At 48.3% G+C, this 20,207-nt stretch overlaps 1 pseudogene; it reads right to left on the bottom strand.

Annotated features, from left to right (window-relative positions):
- Positions 1 to 19,779: 19,779 nt before the first annotated feature.
- Positions 19,780 to 19,898, bottom strand: LOC143959021 (5S ribosomal RNA; annotated as a pseudogene).
- Between the last annotated feature and the right edge of the window lie 309 nt (positions 19,899 to 20,207).

Raw genomic sequence — 20,207 nt, 5'->3', positions numbered from 1 at the left:
GAATTGTTAGAATATTAAAATTGATATATGGTTTGGGTCTTGAGTATGATTGACTTGCTAATGTATATCATTATATATTCTAGATATGGATAAAGTGAAATGGGTGTATATATATATGTGTATATATATATGTATGTGTATGTGTGTGTACATATATATGCGTATGTGTGTATATATATATATATATGTATATTTACATATATTTAACATTTATGTAAAAGTGTTTTTAAAGCTTCATATGCATTTCATGGGAAGTAGTTCTATGTACATTTCACATATGGCTGTAATTTAGAGCCAGTTGATCATTCCCCTCCCCCATTTTAAGAGGTAATGTTACATTATTGTTCAAAGACAGAGTTTCAGTATGATGCATGTTATTTCTTTATATTACAGTATTTCCTGATTAGGATTATCATTACGTACATTGCATTTTAAACGTATATAATCTATTTACTGATATATGTAGAATTTGGTTTAGAAGATAGGAAACTTGTATTGTATAACTTAAATGCTTTAATACATGGCAGACGGTTTTGTATTTCAACATCCTGTTGGATGAGGTGGGAGGGAATTTGCTCATTCAGAATTCGCGGGCTTTCCCTGTGGTACAACAGGGCTCAGTGAAACCATTCTTAATTGGGAAAAGGGTGGGGGTTTTTAGTTTTAGGGGTAGAAAAATACAGACAGGCTGATTCTAGAGGGCAGACTTGCAGAGAGCAGACTGACACAGACATGGAAGGAGAAGCTGACAAACTTTCACACACACACACACAAAGATAAATTTATACAATCTTCATTTTAAGAATAAGAAACTTATCGATGCTATTTTATATTCTACATTTTGACACTGTTCTTGAAATATTTTGCTATTTTTATTATTAAATCAATTTTGGTATTTTTACACGAGAACTGAACGGATTTTCTTGGAACTTTCCTCATCAATATGAATTATTGAAATATAGTTATTAATACAGTAATAACTCAATTTCTACACTGACTGATTGTTATTAACATTACCTATATTGCTTAAGCTGACAGAATGTCTATTTTGATTAGACCATACATTACAATAATTACTATTTTAAATTGCAGGTGTATTCATAGTGTCAGCTAATCTGTTAATGGATTCCATAATGCTATTAAGTGTGTATGCTAACTCACCTATACCGCCAAGGGGGGCGCTGGAGCATTTGTTATATCTGAAGCAGCATAATGCTGCTCTCTGTTACCTCCAGTGGCCATCCGCGGGATGTCTGTGATACTCACACTGCTTGCAGCCACATGCTGTGGTAATAATACTGGGCAGGGTTTGTCTCTCCTCACAACCGCAGACACTGCCTCTGTCCTCTGTATAGCTGACGCTCCTCTAGCCCACCCAGCACTGCCTCTGGGCGGCAATGGGGACCGGACCCTCCTCTATTTCTTTTCTCTCAAGCTGACCTGATGCTGCATAGTGGCTGCTGGTTCTTCCAGCCATGCTGTGCTGCTGTCTTCTCTGTCCTGTGACACCAGCAGCTGCGGAGACTGTTCATGGAAGCGGGTACAGCGGTTTTGAATGTCATTAACAGCTGTTCTACCTCTGACTACAGGGGAATACCACAGGATACTGTACTGAATTTACCTCAGACAAAATACTTTGCTCATTATCATTCTCTGCCAAAGCCAGGCATTTTCTAAGTCCTTCTTCTCCACCTTTATCCCCAGCTTTCTCCAACACTTGCCTCATTAAGGTTTTCATAGCCATGACTGAAGTACTTCAGGAGCCTGTTTTCACCTTCACTGAGCTTGTTGCAAAGCTTGTTGCACCTTCACTGCCTGGCTGGGAACAGGTGTGAGTGCACCTGTGAGAGATTCCTATATATAATAAGCCCCTTTCCAGAACATTCCCCATGGGTCACATGACCATTTGGGATATCACCAATAGCCTTGCAACCCTTAACCCCGCCCCCAGCCCAATTTGCCATTCTCTTAAAGGGACATTAACCCAAATACATTAACCTGTATATAGCCCTAAATATTTACACTATTGCTTCTATTCTCTTATTAATAAAGGGAGGGGTTACCGCATTCCCGTGCTGTCGGGCTCAAAGCCTTAAGCCCTCCTTTTTCATTCTGCAGATTTTCGCTACAGCCCACTTAACATGTTTTCATATGGAACACGTTCTGTAGTACAAATCTCCAAAATGCACAGGCATGAATCCAGCCTAAGTGCCCATGCACACTGCAGCTTCTAAATCTGTCCAAGGTCTGATTCACACTTGTGCAGGTTGCAGTTTGCATAATGCAGGTGTATTTAGCATTTTTCAATGCACATCTTTAGACCATTTAAACCATCTAATGTAACCAGAAGGCTGCATCTATAGTCATTTAGAGGAAATTTCTAAATAAAATATAATGGATTTTAAGGCTGGATTCACACTAACGCGTTTTTTGATGCATTTTGCAGAAATGCAGGGACATTTTTTTTTAACATGAGTTCCTATGGAACATGTTCACATCAATGCATTTTTGTGGCTCTGCATTTTTGAAAAGGGCGGGGCATTTTTTTCATGCAAAAATGCAGCGTTTTTTCATTTAATAGAATTCAATGGAGCTGCATCAAAAAACGCAAGCACTGCATTTTTACTGCGATTTGCAGGTTTTTTTTTTGCTTTTGTTTTTTCACTGTATATAGCTGGTTGGCAAGAAACCACAGTGAAGAAAAAAAAATAAAAATAAAAATGCGGCAAAAACGCATGTCCAAAAACGCAACAAGCACTGCAAAAACGCTCAAAAGCAACATGCATAGATGTGAATCGAGCCTAAGGCCCCCTTCACACTGGGGGGGTTTTCAGGCGCTACAGCGCTAAAAATAGAGCTTATGTAGCGCCTGAAAAAAAACAACCCATTTCACTCCAGTGTGAAAGCCAGAGGGCTTTCACACTGGAGTGGTGCAGTGAAAAAAGTCCTGCTAGCCGCATCTTTGGAGCAGTTTATTCACCGCTCCTACCCATTGAAATCAATGGGGCAGTGCGGCTATACTGCCGGCAAAGCGCCGTTGCAGCAGCGCTTTGCGGGCGGTTTTAACCCTTTTTTGGCCGCTAGCGGGGGTTAAAACTGCCCCACTAGTGGGCGCATACCATCGCTAAAACGACGGTAGAGCCCCACTAAAAATAGCAGCACTTTCCCACGACGCCCGCACAACCCTAGTGTGAAAGGGTATGCACACTGGTTTTGAATGCATTTTAGGTGCAGTCAGTTGCTTTGAGATAAAATAGAATTGTGTGCATCCAGGAGCCAATTAGATGGTCAAAATGCATATACAATGCCACCAAGGCTTGGTTCACATTGGGTGCAATGCCAGATATTGCATGCAATTTGCACCACGTTGCTGTGCAGATCACATGTGATGCAAATGCAACCAGTTTGTTTGGCTGAATAGCCTTACAAATGGTATGGCTGAATTTGCATTGCATTCTGAGCAAACTCATTCAAGACTCTTTTTTAATCTGAACCAGAAATGGATCCCATGGGTATTCACGCCCATGCAATCTGATTCCTGTCTGAATTCACAGTTTGCACTGTGATCCAATCCGGGAGTCAACTTTGTATCGACACATGCAGTGGTTCGCTGTGGGCCTTTTCTCCTCTTCTTTCCTCCCCTCCCCTTGCCCCCTCCCCCTATGCCGTTCGCCTCCCCTCTCCTGGGCCCCCCTCCCTCGTCCCCCTCTCGCCCCCCCCTTCCCCCCCACTTCCCTATCCTGATGGCCCCTCCTCCCCCCCCTTCCTACCCCTCTCTCCCCTTTCTCCCCCCCTTTTTCTTTCCCTCCCGCTCCCGCCTCCTTCCCCCCCCCTCCCTGAGCCTCCCCTTCCCCTGCTGCCCCCTTGTTGAGCCATCTGGATTTGTATGGCAAGCGCCGGATTACTGTTCTGCTACAGATTCCACGTTTTTTTCCGTGGTTTTGTGTCCACACCCAGTATTGGGCCTTGACTCGTGACTGCGGATGGGTATGGTTTTTGTTAAGGTTGATGTTTTACTTTGGATATGATTGTCATATATGATTATTTTCTATTATGTCTTCCCCTCGCCTCTTTCTTCTCTGTTTGTGTATGCTTCGCACCCAATACTCTATATATCTATAAAAGCTTTTTTCTCATTTTCTCCTTTTTGAACGCGCTGGGTTGGGAGGGAGGCCCGGGGGCTCGCCACCGGTCCCCTGTCTGCCCTCACCCCACATAGGCCATGGTGTACTCCCGGTAACCCGGAATTGTACACTATTGAAGGTTACGCCTTCCTCTTAGTTTGTTCCTAGCCATCTCCGGAAGTGCCTGAGTGGTGGGGGAAAACATATTTTTTTTTTCTTTAACATTTTTTTTTTCTCTACCCCCCAGACGTCACCACCCTTCTCTTCTCCCTTTTTTCCTTTTCCTCTCTCTGTCTCCCTTCTTCTCTCTCCTACCTTCCTTTCTCCCCTGTATTTATCCTTGTATTGCTCCTGGGGATTTTTTTCTCTGTCCCCTTCCTTCCCTCTTTTGAGACATGGCGGTGGCCTCCGTCAAAGTGATCTCCTTGAATGCTAAGGGTTTAAATACCCCGGAGAAGAGGCGTATGCTCCTAAGTGACCTAAAGACTTCACATGTGGACATAGCCTTTATTCAGGAGACCCACTTTATAAATGACAAGCTCCCCCTGCTTCAGAACAGATATTATTCCAAGGTATACCACTCCACTAACCCTCTGTCTAAGTCCAAGGGAGTGTCCATTTTGGTATCTAGTAAACTGCCTTGGCAATGCCAAAAGGTTATAAGTGACCCGGCAGGACGATTTATTTTCTTGGTGGGACAGATTGGGGAAACACAAATTACACTTGCCACGCTCTATGCCCCTAACGACCACCAGGACATCTTTCTTAGATACACTCTTTCAAGGTTGATGGAGGTCAAAATAGGCCAGTTACTTCTGGGAGGTGATTTTAATGTGCCTTTGTTTCCGGCTTCAGATACGTCCTCCGGGCTTTCCTCCGTACCACTAACCTGCAGGAAACGTGTAACGCAGACCTTGCATGACACCCAATTAATAGACGTTTGGCGACTCCACCACCCTGGAGAGAGGGATTATACCTTCTACTCCCCTCCGCATAAAATCTATTCAAGGATAGATTTCTTCCTGGTTCCACATGATCAGTTACACTTAGTCAGCTCTACTGCCTTAGGTCAGATTACATGGTCGGATCATGCTCCCGTCTCCCTAATTTACACCCTTAGCGACCACCCCTCACCCAGATCCAGGTTTTGGCGGTTAACCGAAAGCCTTCTGCAGGTCCCTGAGGTTCTTGCAGATGTTTCCAAAGAACTTAACCTATATTTCAAGGAAAATGCCACGCAGGATTGCGACCCGGGGATTCTCTGGGAAGCGCATAAATCGGTTATACGGGGGGTTCTTCTCATGCACGGAGCCACCCTTAAAAAGAAGAGAAATGCCCATATTGCCAATTTACTCTCCAGACTGGCCTCCGTCGAGTCCTTCCATAAACAGTCCCCTACACAACCATTAGAAGTAGAACTATCATCACTCCGCACACAAATTACGGAAGCCCTCCAATACAAAGCGAAAGCGGCGGTCCAATTTACACGTTGGTTGTCCTATGAAATGGGAGATCAATGCGGGAAGACGCTGGCCAAGTCGATTAAATCAGCATCCTACATCCCCCAGGTGATAGATGCACAAGGCCAACGGGCCTCTACCCCACAACAGATTGCCATGGCCTTTGGTGAATTCTATTCGGGTCTCTATAATCTCCCAAGCTCTAATTGCACACAAGCACAGATAGACAGTTATATTGCGGAATCCCGACTCCCTTTGCTATCCCCAGAGGCCCAAACCGTATTGGAAGCACCGATCTCCATTGAGGAGCGGCAAGTAGCTGTGAAGGCCATGAAAGCAGATAAAGCCCCGGGCTCTGACGGCTTCACCACCCAATATTACAAGGCATTGCTTCCCACTTTAGGACCCTACCTAGTGTCATTCTTTAATGCGCTGAGTACAGGAACTGACTTCCCCAGAGATACACTGAGAGCTCATATAGCACTAATCCCTAAGGAGGGGAAGGATCCCAATCAATGCGGTAGTTATAGACCGATCTCTTTGCTAAACCTAGATTTAAAATTGTTTTCCAAAATACTTGCCTCTAGATTGGCGTGCCATTTTCAATCCCTCGTACATCTGGACCAAGTGGGGTTCATACCCAATAGAGAAGCAAGAGACAACACTATAAAGGTCTTGAATTTACTCTGTAGCCAAGACCAGGAAAATCCCATGCCTCTTAGTCAATACTGACACAGAGAAGGCATTTGACAGGGTCAACTGGCAATACATGTTCTCTGTTCTTCGACACATAGGGCTAGGGGAGAGGATGATGAAGTGGATCACCAACATCTACTCAGTCCCACACCTCTCTGCTGAACCTCCTCTAAGGAATTTGAGGAATTCGGGAAGATCTCTCATCTCAAAATTAACTTTACCAAATCGGAGGCCATGGGACTGGCAGTCCCTGCCCGAACCCTAACAGACCTGCAGGCCAATTTTAATCTTAAATGGACCGACACGGCCCTTACTTATTTAGGCACGAAAATCCCGGCAGATATTTCCCAGACGTTTGAACTTAACTTCCCACCCCTGCTGACAACCTTCTCAAAATTACCATTCTACCCAAATTTATATATCTCATCCAGGCATTGCTCATACATATCCCTCCCTCCTTTTTTAAATGGGTACAGGCTCTCTTTACTAAATTTGTCTGGGCGGCTAAGAAACCCAGAATACGTTACTCTCAAATGACCCTACCCAAGCAATGGGGAGGCCTGGCACTTCCCGACATTCGCTGCTATTATCTAGCGTCCCATCTTGGACGGATTCTTGATTGGCGATGAAATGGGGCCTCCAAACTTTGGATACAAGTAGAACAATCCCAATCCTGGGTTCCCCTGGCCTGGAGCGCTGTGGTGCTATAAGGACCTCCCGATAGACTTGAAGTCTCATCCCCTACTGGGGAAGACACTGACACAGAGCCACCGGGCTGCCACTCAGAAGTCCCTCTTGCCATCTGTATCCCTTCTACTTCCCATCTTGGGTCACCCAAAATTTGAACCGGGTCTCAGCCAGACTGACTATATACCCATTAGAGGTGCAGGTCACGATCATGCGGCCAAATTCCTGGCCAATAGCCGTTGGCCTTCACTTTTGGAACTCTCGGCAGCAACGGAAATATACTGACTTCCTTTCTGGAAAGCCCTACAGCTTCATCATTTCCTCCATTCATTACCACGACCACGGGATTTTGAGCAACAATTGACCCCTTATGAGATTCTATGCTCTGGAATGGAACCATTGAGCCATGTTCTTGCTCAGACTCACGCTTTGTTATCCGCACCGAGAGACCCGCGCCGCCTACCCTGCATAGCCAAATGGGAAAGAGACCTTCAGTGCACCTTCTCGACCGCGCAGACACAACGCATCATCACTTTAGCCCTTAAATCCTCCATCTGCACTAAAATCCAGGAAACTAACTTTAAAGAGGAAGTAAACCCTGATGAGTTTACTTCCTCTTTCATTCCCTGCAAAGGCAAAGCATAATGGACTACAATGCATCGCATAGTAGCCCATTATGTGTCACTTACCTGACACAGGAGCCAGCGAAGTCACTGCTGTCCCCTGCAGTCCGCCACATCCATCTTCTCGGTGGGTCTCGCAGCTCCGCCGGTGTCATTCGGCTAAGCCGCGATGACGTCACTCCCACGCATTGCGCGGCATCTTCGTTATTGAGGATGCCACGCTCAGTGCGCCTGCGCGCCGCTGTCTATGGCGTATAGGTTTGGGAGATATTTCTTGGACCTACAGGTAAGTCTTAATCTAGGCTTACCTGTAGGTCAAAGTGGTTTGTAAGGGTTTACAACCACTTTAAGGTTCTTAATCGTTGGTATCTGACTCCCTCACGTTTGAGTAGATGCTTCCCTTCTTCCTCGGATCGGTGCTGGCGCTGCATTGAGGAGGAGGGTACTCTACTCCATGTTTTCTGGACATGCTCTAAACTGAGGGGGTTTTGGGACGCGAACAATTCCCAACAATTCACGGAATATGAGATTCCGAATGAGGCGGCCTTCTTCTTGCTTTACCATTCCCCGACTGCCATCCAGAAATATAAGAAGTCCCTGGTTTGTCACCTTCTTAATGCGGCTAAAGCGTGCATCCCTCTATACTGGAAGCAAAGCTCCCCCCCCCCCCGACTGTGGCACACTGGTTGAGGAAAGTGGAGGATGTGCGGAGACTGGAAGACGTGATTCTCATGGCTAGGGATGAGCCGAACCCCCCCCCTGGTTCGGTTCGCACCAGAACTTTCGAACGGACCCCACGTTCGTTACGAACGTTAGAACCCCATTGAAGTCTATGGGACTCGAACGTTCGAAATGGAAAGTGCTAATTTTAACGGCTAATATGCAAGATACTGTCCTAAAAGGGGTTTGGGGACCTGGCTCCTGCCCCAGGGGACATGGGTCAATGGCTAAAATGTTTTTAAAAATGTCCGTTTTGGCGGGAGCACTGATTTTAATGACGATTAAAGTGAAAAAAAAAGTGAAATATTCCTTTAAATATGGTGCCTGGGGGGTGTCTGTAGTATGCTTGTGAAGTGCCACGTGTTTCCCGTGTTTAGAACAGTCCCTGCACAAAATGATATTAAACGGAAATAACACCATTTAAAACTGCTTGCGGTTTTAATGTTATATCTGGTTCCTGCAATATGGTTGAAAATCATTGAGAAAAATGGCATGGGTAGCCCTCCCTGCCCATTACCAGCCTATTTGGGTCTTGTATGCATATTAAGGGGAACCCCGTACCCATATTAAAAAAAGGAAATGCGTGTGGCCCCCAGGCCCTATATACTCAGAACAGCAGTATACAGGCGGTGCAAACAAGACAGGGACTGTGTAGGTTTGTTGTGTTAAGTTGAATCTGTTTGTAATTTTCAACTGGTACATTTTTAAAGTGTAGCTCCAGTCAAAAAAACTATTTTTAAGCTTTTTGGAAAACATAGGGAAGGGTTATCACCCCTGTATAATTTGTTTTGTCGTCCATCTTTTTTCATCTCACTTGCTGTTGTCTCCTTCCGTTTGCAAGTAGGAGATGTTTGTAAATTGGATGTTTGAAAGTAGGGGCCTGCCCTATATGCTCTGCAGAAATGGCGGAACAAGGTGTTGGTTTTGCCACAACATTGTAAGCCCTCAAAGTGACTCTTGGTGGGCGCTGGAGCGCCCTGCTGTGAACGATTATATCAAGAATTGTAATTACATGCCATTGTTGAACAGTGGTAGAAAAATTGACCTTTGGTGGTTGTGGTGCTGGTGCCACAACACTATAAGTCCTCACCGTTACTCTGGGTGGGCACAGGAATGGGCCCTCCTGTGAAATATTATATCAAGAATTGTAATTACATGTCCCTGTTAAACAGGGGCAGAAAAATTGGGCCTTAGGCACTGGTGCCATCACACTGCAACCTCTGCCATATACTCTAGTTTTATTGCAGGAATTAGCCCTGCTGCAAAGCATTGCATCAAAAGGACCAAGTTAGACTTACCGGTAACTTGTTTTCCAGAAGTCTTTCAGGACAGCACCTGAGAGATAGCGACTCCTCCCTCCTCGTTAGGAAACACCTTCTTCCTCCAGACTTTAAAGGGAGGCGCCTCCCTACCACACCTCAGTTGTAGAAGAGAACCTCCGGCCCCGGCTGGAACACATAAACACATACGTTAGTCACAGCGTAGCATAATACAATACCATAGGGCGGGATGTTTGCTGTCCTGAAAGACTTCTGGAAAACAAGTTACCGGTAAGTCTAACTTGGTCTTTCCCAAGGCGTCTTTCAGGACAGCACCTGAGAGGATAACAGAGATTTACCCCTTAGGGCGGGACAACAGCTTGCAGGACCTTTCTGCCAAATGCCTGATCGCTGGCCGAAGTGAGGTCCAGTCTATAATGTTTCACAAAAGTGTGAAAACTCGACCATGTCGTCGCCTTGCAGATCTGCTCAGGGGTGGCACCAGCTCTCTCTGCCTACGTAGACGCCAGAGCCCTGGTTGAGTGTGCACAAATTCCTGCTGGAGGGGATAAACCTGCCTGGGAATATGCCTCCGAGATAGCTAATTTCAGCCATCTAGCTAAAGTAACTTTAGAAGCTTGAAAACCCTTTTTTCTTCCTGAGAAAAGTACAAACAGTGAATCTGAACGTCTGAAGGACTCCGTCCTCTTTAGATAACTCAGCAGAGTCCTCCTGACGTCCAAAGTATGGAAAAGAGTCTCCTTATTTCCTTTGGGGTTAACACAAAAGGTTGGCAGTACTATGTCCTGTATACGGTTCTGAACTGAAGCTACCTTCGGTAAGAATTTTGCATCTGTTCTAAGAATAACTCCATCAGGAAAAATGGAAAGATATGGTTCTTTAACTGACAGAGCATTTAGCTCACTGCTCCTGCGTGCAGAGACAATGGCAATCAGAAAAACGGTTTTTAATGTGAGAAACCTAAGGGAAGCCTCCACAAGAGGCTCAAAAGGCCCCTTTGTTAGAGACTGTAGGACTAACGACAAATCCCATCTAGGAAAAACCTTAATCGGAACTGGCCTAGATCTTTTAAGGGCTCTAAATAATCTGATCACCAGCGGATCTGAGGCCACAGATTTCTCTAAGAACACTGCCAGAGCTGCTACCTGCACCCTCAGGGTACTAAATGCCAGTCCCTTGTCTGCTCCATCTTGTAAAAACTCCAAGATGGAGACAAAGCTCCCTGGCACCTGGGCGGCTGAAAAACACCAAGTTTTATAACGCTTCCAAACCTTAAAATGGATGGCCCCCGTAACCCTTTTCCTACTTGCCAAAAGGGTAGAGACCAAACGGTTGGAAAACCCCTTGCTCCTAAGGAGCTGCCTTTCAGAAACCAGGCCGTGAGGGCCAGGCTGGCCACTCCTGGATGGTTTACTGGGCCCTGCAACAATAGATCGTGCCTGAGGGGCAGATGCCAACAAGGCTTGATTGCCAGACCTAGAACTGTCGAAAACCAGGCCCTTTTTGGCCAAAAGGGCGTGATTAGAATAACTGGCACCTTCTCCCTCTGAATTTTCTTAAAAATAACGGGATTAACTGAAATGGGGGAAAGCGTAGCAAAGACGAAATTCCCATGGATAAGCTAGCGCATCTGTGCCCAGCGAGCCATCGCGACTGTCCAGGGAAAAGAACTGGGGAACCTGGGCGTTCACCCTTGAGGCGAACAGGTCCACCTCTGGTAAACCCCATTTCCCGGCAATCATTGCGAATACCTCCGGGTTTAGAGACCATTCCGCTTCCTGAATAGCGTTTCCGCTTAGGAAGTCCGCTAACCTGTTTAGATCCCCTTTTAGGTGGACTGCTGATAGGGATAACCAACGTCTTTCCGCCCACCGAAGAATCTCCATGGCCAGTACCTGAAGCGACCTGCTTCTTGTACCCCCCTGTCTGTTTAAATAAGCCACCGCCGTGGCATTGTCTGTTAGGACCTGGAGGTGATGGGACTGAAGTTCCTGAACAAACAACTCCAGAGCCAAGGCAATCGCCTTGAGCTCCCTCCAGTTTGAGGACCTTATTGCCTCCTCTTTGGCCCAGGACCCCTGAGTGAAAGGTGTTCCTAGATGGGCTCCCCACCCCCAGGAACTGGCGTCGGTTGTTAGTCTTTTCTCGACTGGAAAAGCCCAGACTAACCCCTCCGATAAGACATCCTGTCTTTTCCACCACCATAGGGACCTTTTTACCTGGGTTGACACTCTTACCTCTGCCTCTAGGGCTGCCACTGTGTGCTCCCGAGATTTGAGAAGGAAAGCCTGCAGACACCTGAAATGCTTTCTTGCCCACTGGACTGCTGGCATTGTTGAAGTTAGAACCCCCAAAGCTGACATAACCTGTCTTACTGTCAGATTTTGGCTGGTCTGTAATAAAGACACTGCACTGGAAATCCTGTCCTTTTTGTCTAAGGGAAGGAAGATTTTTTGATCCACCGAATTTATTAGATACCCTAAAAACCGAATCTCCTGAGATGGGTTTAGGGATGACTTTTGGAGGTTCAAAATCCACCCCAACGTCTCCAGATGGCTGCGAGCCCAGCCTAGATTGATCTGCAATTCCTCGCTGGATGGGGCGAAAAACAGCAGATCGTCTAAATAAGGAATAACTGCGATTCCCTGAAGTCGCAGCGGCGCTAAAGCTTCTGCCATTACTTTGGTGAAAATTCGGGGAGATGATGACAACACCCCCCAACCTCACCGCCAGCCTGAGGAACTTCTGAGACTGGGGAGAGATCGGAACATGTAGGTATGCATCTTTTAAATCTACCGACGCCATAAAACATCCTGGCATCAACAGATTTCTGACTGAAAAAATTGAGTCCATTTTGAACTTCCTGTACCTTATGGACTCGTTTAACGGTTTTAGGTTGAGAATCAACCGAAATTTTCCTGTCGGTTTCTTTACTAGGAAAACATGGGAATAAAACCCTTCCTGCTGTTCTTGCAGGGGTAACTGTACTACTACACCCTGTTGCATCAGTTCCTCTAGAGAGGACTTCATGGCCAGGGCCCTTACCGGGTCCCGCGGGGTGTTGGTAATCAGGAACCTCTTTGGGGGGTTGTTGACAAACCCTGCGCGAGAGTGGTCAGGATAAACTGATTTGAAGTTATCCCTGACCACTGCGGAAGAAATTCTTGTAGTCTTCCGCTCACCCGCAGAGACAAGTCATTGCGATTTTTCGGCCTGTGTAGGAGGACGGAAGAGAATTCCGCCTCTACCCTTCGGCTTCGGGGCGGACCAACTTTTCCTTCTCCCCTGCAACTTGCTGTCCTGATCCTGAGTTTTTTGAGGTCGAAAAAGACGTTTTGGTACCTGCTTTTTCTTTTTGACCGGAAAGGATCTTTTTTTATCGGCTGTCCTGTCAAGAATATTATCGAGGTCAGGGCCGAAGAGCTAGTCCCCTGAAAAGGGTAACCCACACAGCTTATTCTTTGAAGCCGAGTCACCAGGCCAGGTTTTAAGCCATAAGGCTCTTCTTGCAGCATTAGTTAGAGCTGCTGACCTGGCTGATATCTTAATTGCCTCAGCTGAGGCATCTGCAACATAAGCCACTGCCGTAATCAGGGTAGGAAAAGAATCTAAGATTTCCTGTTTGGGGGAATCTGCAGCTATATGTGACTTTAACTGCTTACTCCAGCATTCTAAATGTCTGGCTACACACGTTGTGGCCATTGCTGGTTTTAAATTGCTCATAACTGATTGCCATGATCTCTTGAGCAAAAGATCCATGCGTTTGTCCATCGGATCTTTCAAAACTCCCATGTCCTCAAAGGACAGATCCGTGGACCTTGAAACCTGGGAAAAGGCGGCATCCAGTCTGGGCACCTTGTTCCACACTGCTGCAGGGTCCTCCTCAAAAGGAAAAACGCCTTTTGTGGGCTTTGGAGAAAAAGGGCTTTTTTCTCTGGATCCTGCCATTCTTTCCTAATGGGCTCAGAGATGACCGGATGAACTGAGAACGTTCGGCCCTTAGGCACATCCAACCCAGCATACATGCGGTCATGGAGTGATAATTCCTTTTTCTCCTCACTTAAACCAAGCGTAGCATGAATGGCTTTAAGGAGCCCATCGACCTCTTCAAGGGACAGTTTGAATTTAGAGGGGGCTACCTCAGAATCCTCCAACTCCTCTTCCGAATCTTTAACGGAAAGAGCAGTGGACTGCTTTTCCCTATCTGAAGGGTCTTCAGGCAGAGATTCCAACACCGGGATTGAGAGAGACCCCTGGGAAGACTCTGAAGTGGAAGGCTGACTAGCAGCCGGGTTTGCTAGTGAGTCACGAAAATTCTGAATCGTGGCGTATAGCTCCTTCTTTACAGAGGCCACCAGATCCTCACATACAGAGGCCGATTCCTCCTTAACTAAAGAAGTAATGCAGGGACTGCATAGGGTTTTCTTCCAATTTTCTCCCAGCTTGGCCCTGCAAGAAGGACATCTTTTCTTTGGGTCAGAGCTCTTAGCCTATGAAGAAAAAAGACAAAAAAGGGAAAAAAACCAGGGAACCCTTAGTGAGACCCAGTCTCAGCCTTGATAGGGATCACCACACAGGTGCACTGAGAAGAAACCAGTCAGCTTCTAGTGCCCAGACAGGCCCCTTGCCACCAGGGGGGAAAGAAAAAAGAGAGCGAGACCAAACACCAGGAAATAAAAGAAGGCAGACTTTAACCGCTGCCTCTTACCTGGACTTTGCTGGTGCCTGTGCCTGTCCCCACCGCTGCAGACGCTGAATCTTCCATTACAGGTGTGCAGAAATCCACTTGTGGCTACACGCCGCCTCCGGACTCCAATAATGCAGCTGCACCGGACCAGAAGCGGAAAAAAGGCACCAGCACCTGTCCTCCCTCCTCCCCCCTGCGTCCACGCCGGAAACGACATTTCAGCCGACCCGATGACCCGCTCTGTCACTTCCGGCGCGACCGCCGGAAAAAATATGGCGGCGGCACACGCGCGCCGCCGCGCCTACGAACGTGCGGGCCACCGAGTCTTCGGCTCTCTCCGAGCACAAGAGGGGAAGAGGAGCCCGCTTGCTACCGCTGCCGAGGCCTGGGTAGGTCAGGAGGACAGCGGGTCTCTAAAGGAGGAAAAAAAAAAGGGAAAGAAGCCTAGTCCCTCAGGAACACCTGAGAGAAACTGACTCCCTCCCAGAAGATGTTCCCTCCGGGCCGGAGGAAACACAATAACTGAGGTGTGGTAGGGAGGCGCCTCCCTTTAAAGTCTGGAGGAAGAAGGTGTTTCCTAACGAGGAGGGAGGAGTCGCTATCTCTCAGGTGCTGTCCTGAAAGACGCCTTGGGAAATTGTACTTAAACGCCCCTGTTAAACAGGGGCAGAAAAATTGGGCCTTAGGCACTGGTGCTGGTGCCACCACACTCCAACCTCTGCCATATACTCTAGTTTTATTGCAGGAATTAGCCCTGCTGCAAAGCATTGCATCAAAAATTGTAATTAAACGCCCCTGTTAAACAGGGGCAGAAAAATTGGGCTGCTGGCATCACCCAGAACCAAAAATGTTCTTCCAACATATCAGCGGAGGAGGAAGAGGATAGACAATCAACATAACAGGACAGTCACTCAGCATCAGCATAGGCAGTCTTGAAGGGATGTGGTATTTCCAAAAAAATTATTCGGTTACATCAGCTTCAGGTGCTTGGTAGCTGTGGGTGATCCAAGACTGATTCATCTTGATGAAGGTCAGTCGTTCAACTGATTCGGTGGACAGGCGCACCCTGTGATCGGTAACAAAGCCACCAGCAGCACTGAAGGTGCGTTCCGAAAGAACGCTGGATGCAGGACAGGCCAGTAGCTCAATTGCATACTGTGCAAGCTCTGGCCAGTGATCCATCCTCAAGACCCAGTAAGCCAGAGGATTTTCAGTGGGAAAGGTGTCCAAGTCTGACCTTGCCCCTAGGTATTCCTGCACCATGTAAATTAGACGCTGGCGATGGGTGCTGGAACCAATCATACCTTGGGGCTGCGGACTAAAAAATTGTCTGAAAGCATCAGTCAGACGGCCACCTTCTCCACCGCTCCTTCTGACTGATGCCTCAGCAACACGTTGTCCAGGACCAGGAGTTTGTGACCTCCCAGTCTCTGGGAACGCATTGCACAGAGCTTTCTGCAAGGCCTCCCGGAGATGTCTCATCCTCTGCTCCCTCTGCGATGGCAAGATAAGGTCGGCAACCTTACCCTTGTACCGTGGATCAAGGAGAGTGGCCAGCCAGTAATGGTCCCTCTCCTTGATCCGAAGAATACGAGGATCCTTCCGCAGGCTTTGCAGGATCAGGGAGGCCATGCAGCGTAGGTTAGCTGAGGCATTCGGTCCGGAGTCCTCTGGGTCACTAAGGACAACATGATCCGCAGCTACCTCCTCCCAGCCACGTACAAGTCCACGTGTTTCTTGGTACTGTAAATCATCCCTATAAGACTGCTGCTGCTGATGCTGATGCTGATGCTGAGTGCCAGCCTCCACCTCCATGCTGACACAATCATCCTCCTCCTCCTCCTCTTCCTCCTCCTCCTCCTCCTCACCCTCTTCCTGTGTGATGGGTGGCACAGCAGGAACACTGTCTGGATAAAGGGGGCCTTGAGAGGTAAGGAAGTCCTCCTCTTCCTGCCTCTGTTCTGCCTCAAGTGCCCTGTCCATTATTCCACGCAGCGTATGCTCCAAGAGGTGGACAAGAGGTATAGTGTCACTGATGCATGCACTGTCACTGCTCACCATCCTTGTGGCCTCCTCAAATGGTGACAGGACAGTGCATGCATCCCTGATCATGCCCCACTGGCGTGGTGAGAAAAAAACCAAGCTCCCCTGACCCTGTCCTGGTGCCGTAGTCGCACAGGTACTCATTGATGGCCCTCTGCTGCGTGTGCAGCCGCTGCAGCATGGCCAATGTTGAGTTCCATCTGGTGGGTATGTCACATATAAGGCGGTTCTTGGGCAGGTTCAACTCCTTTTGGAGCTCAGCCAGCCGAGCACAGGCATTAAATGATCGGCGGAAATGCACACAGACTTTCCTGGCCTGCTTCAGGACATCATGTAAGCCGGGGTACCTGCCCAAGAACCGCTGCACCACCAGGTTAAGGACGTGAGCTACACAGGGCACATGGGTCAGTTGTCCCTGTCGGAGGGCGGAGAGGAGGTTGGTGCCATTGTCGCAAACCACCATTCCTGGCTTAAGCTGGCGTGGCGTCAACCACCTCTCGGCCTGCCCCTGCAGAGCTGACAAAACATCCGCCCCAGTGTGGCTCCTGTCCCCCAAACAAACCAGCGCAAGCACGGCATGGCATTGTTTTGCCTGCGTACTTGCGTAGCCCCTGGAACGCCTACGGAGCACCGCTGGTTCTGAGGACAGAGCACTGGAAGAGGCCATGGAGGAAGAAGAAGAGGAGGGGGTGGAGGAGAGAGGTGTGTCGCAACCAATAGTAGCATTTTGGAGGCGTGGTGGCGGAACAACCTCCAACACTACTGCACCTTGTCCTGCATCCTTCCCAGCAGCCAGAAGAGTGACCCAATGGGCCGTGAAAGACAGGTAACGTCCCTGTCCATGCCTGCTGGACCATGAGTCAGTGGTAATATGCACCTTACCGCTGACCGCCCTGTCCAGCGAGGCAAGGACATTGCCTTCCACATGCCGGTAGAGAGCCGGAATCGCCTTCCGTGAGAAAAAGTGGCGTTTGGGGACCTGCCACTGAGGAACCGCACATTGTACAAACTCACGGAAGGGGGCCGAGTCTACCAACTGAAAAGGCAGCAGTTGAAGTGCTAGCAATTTAGCCAAGCTAGCATTCAACCGCTGGGCATGTGGATGGCTGGGAGTAAACTTCTTCCGCCGGTCCAGCAGCTGGGGCAGGGACATTTGCCTGCTATAATCGGATGTGGATGTACCACTAGCAGAGTTCCCGGAAGCACTTGGCTGTGACACACCTAATTCTACACCTTCATTCCTCTCAGAGCAGGTTTCAGAGAGGACTGAAGGTCTAGTGGGGTTGGAGATGCCAGCTGATGAGGAGCAAGGAGAGGTCCGCTTTGTTCTTTGGTGTGGGTCTTTGAGGTACGCTTGCCAACAAGCTCCATGGCAGGTCAACATATGTCTGGTCAAGCATGTGGTGCCCAAGCGGCTGATGTTTTGGCCACGTGAGATACGCTTGAGACATATGTTGCAAATAGCAGCGGTGCGATCTGATGCACTCGTCTCAAAAAAGGCCCACACCAAAGAACTTTTAGAATAACGCGCAGAGGAAGCGCTCTGCGCAGGCGGAGCTCTGCGGTGTGATTCAGTCGGTGTGCTGCCCCTAAGCTGGCCCCCGGAGGGCATCCTGCCTCGTTGGACATGTGCCTCCTCCTCCTCCTCCTCCTCCTCCCTCCTTCCAGGCACCCACGTGGAGTCAGTGCCCTCATCATCCCCTCCCTCTTCATCGCTGTAGCAAACCTGGCAGTATGCTGCAGCTTGTGGAACATGACTGCCAGATTGCTGTCCTTCTTGAGCATCCCCTCTCTCTGCGCTCACGCTACTGCCTTCCTCTAGCTGAGTGTCATCATCAGAGCCCACCCAACACTGTGCTCAAAGAGTTCAGGAGACTCCTCAGGAGGACGTGGTGGGTCTAGGGAAGGAGTCACTGATGATGACATTGAGAGGAGGGAAGACGATGCGTTGGCAGCTGCTTTGCTACTACCCTGAGACTGGGTGAGAGAGGATAAGGAGGATGAAGAGGGCTTGGTCATCCACTCTACCAAGTCGTTGGCATGTTGCGGTTCAACATGTCCAGCTGCAGAAAAGAAGGACAAGCATGTCCCATGGCCACGTGCTGATGACAATGCACCGCGTCCACGACCAGCACTGTTGTCTCTAGACACAGAGCCTGCTTGCCCTCTTTTATCGGCTCGCGCCTGTCTGCCTCTCCTTGCTGGCCTTCCAGACATGGTAATGGCCTGAAGGGAGTTGGGTAAAACAGTAGTTGGGTAGTTTATATTGTGCTGGAGGCACACAACACCCACTAACTCCTGCAGATGCCTTTTTTATAGAACAGCAGAGATAAACGGGTATATACAGATGTATACTGTGCTGTGCTGGAAGCACACACAACTTCCAATAACTCCTGCAGATGGCAATTGGGCTCAAATAGAGAACAGCTATGTAGGTGGATTATAGCGGTATGTACTGGGTACAGAGCACGCAGACAGCACGCACTATCTCCTAACACTACTGACTGCAAGCTCTATTATTAAAGATAGATCACTAGCTATATAGGTGAGGTGAATATAGTGGTGTATACTGCGGTCAGGGCACAGACAATAACCACTACACAAGAGCAAGATAGGAAATCAGCCAAAAACGATTGGTGTGTAACTGTGTTGAAGGTACACAGAACACCCACTGCTTCAGACGCCAACACACTACACGAGGCCGCCTCAAAGGCGGCCTTATATAGTGTGGGGCGTGCACTACACAGCCTGAGCTATGATTGGCCACAGGCAGGATGCCTGTGGCCAATCATGGCTCTCCTCGCTGCTGGCCAAGCCGATTGGCCAAGCATGCCGGGGTCACAGTGCATGCTTGGCCAATCACGAGCCAGCAATGCACTGCGCCATCGCAGTGCATTGTGGGCCGTGCGCGCCACACGAATTTTGACGCGAACGGACCAAGAGTTCGGATTTCGCCGAACGGACGAACAGCCAATGTTCGAGTCGAACATACGTTCGACTCGAACACGAAGCTCATCCCTACTCATGGCACAACATAAACAAGAAACTTTCAAGAAGACCTGGGATAGCTGGTGCATGTTCATATTTTCGGTAGAGGGTCAAAGCCTACTGGCATCCTGATCCTTTCTTTGTTATCTGGCACGGGAGGTTGGCTGGGGTCACCGTCATGTCCATGTCTACCCCTACCTTATTATTCTTCTCTACGCTTCCTCTCTACTTTTTCTGCTCTTCCTCGCCCCTTCCCTTTACTGACCCCTCTGTATTTGACAAAGGCTATGGTTAAATATTTTCCTTCCTCTTTTCAGTTGCATGTACATCGAGAGACTAATTATTTCTTGTCTCATGACCTGGTTTGCTTTTTTTTTGTAACCATGGCCCTGTATGTATGTTTTCTTATGTGTGCTGGGGAGCTTTGACCCCCTCTGGAATTGAATAATATATATATTTGAAGAAAAAAAAAGCCTACGCCACCTGGTATTCCCAGGCGGCATACCATCCATGTACTAACCAGGCCCGACCCTGCTTAGCAACCGAGATCAGACGAGATCGAGCGCATTCAGGGTGATATGGCCGTAGGCGATCTTGCTAGGTATGTAATCAGGTCACTGATAATCTGTGCCCAATTACAATTGAGTGCCCACCAGTGCCAGCAATCAGTGGCCAATAGTGATGCCAGTCAGTGCTGGCTATCAGTGCTATCAGTGCTGCCCATCAATGCTCATCACTGCTGCCCATCAATGCCGCCCATTAATGCCCACCAGTGCCAATAATGATGCCAGTCAGTGCTGTCTATCAGTGCTGCCCATAAATGCCCATCACTGCTGCCCATCAGTGCCAACAATCAGTGCCCACCAGTGCCACCCATCAGTACTCATCAGTGCTACATA

Source organism: Lithobates pipiens, unplaced genomic scaffold (genome assembly GCF_037356315.1).
Source record: "Lithobates pipiens isolate NorthernLeopardFrog02 unplaced genomic scaffold, aLitPip1_a1.2 Scaffold_107, whole genome shotgun sequence".
NCBI lineage: Eukaryota > Metazoa > Chordata > Amphibia > Anura > Ranidae > Lithobates > Lithobates pipiens.
Note: the sequence above shows the minus strand (reverse complement) of the source record. Positions and strands in the feature narration are given on the sequence as shown.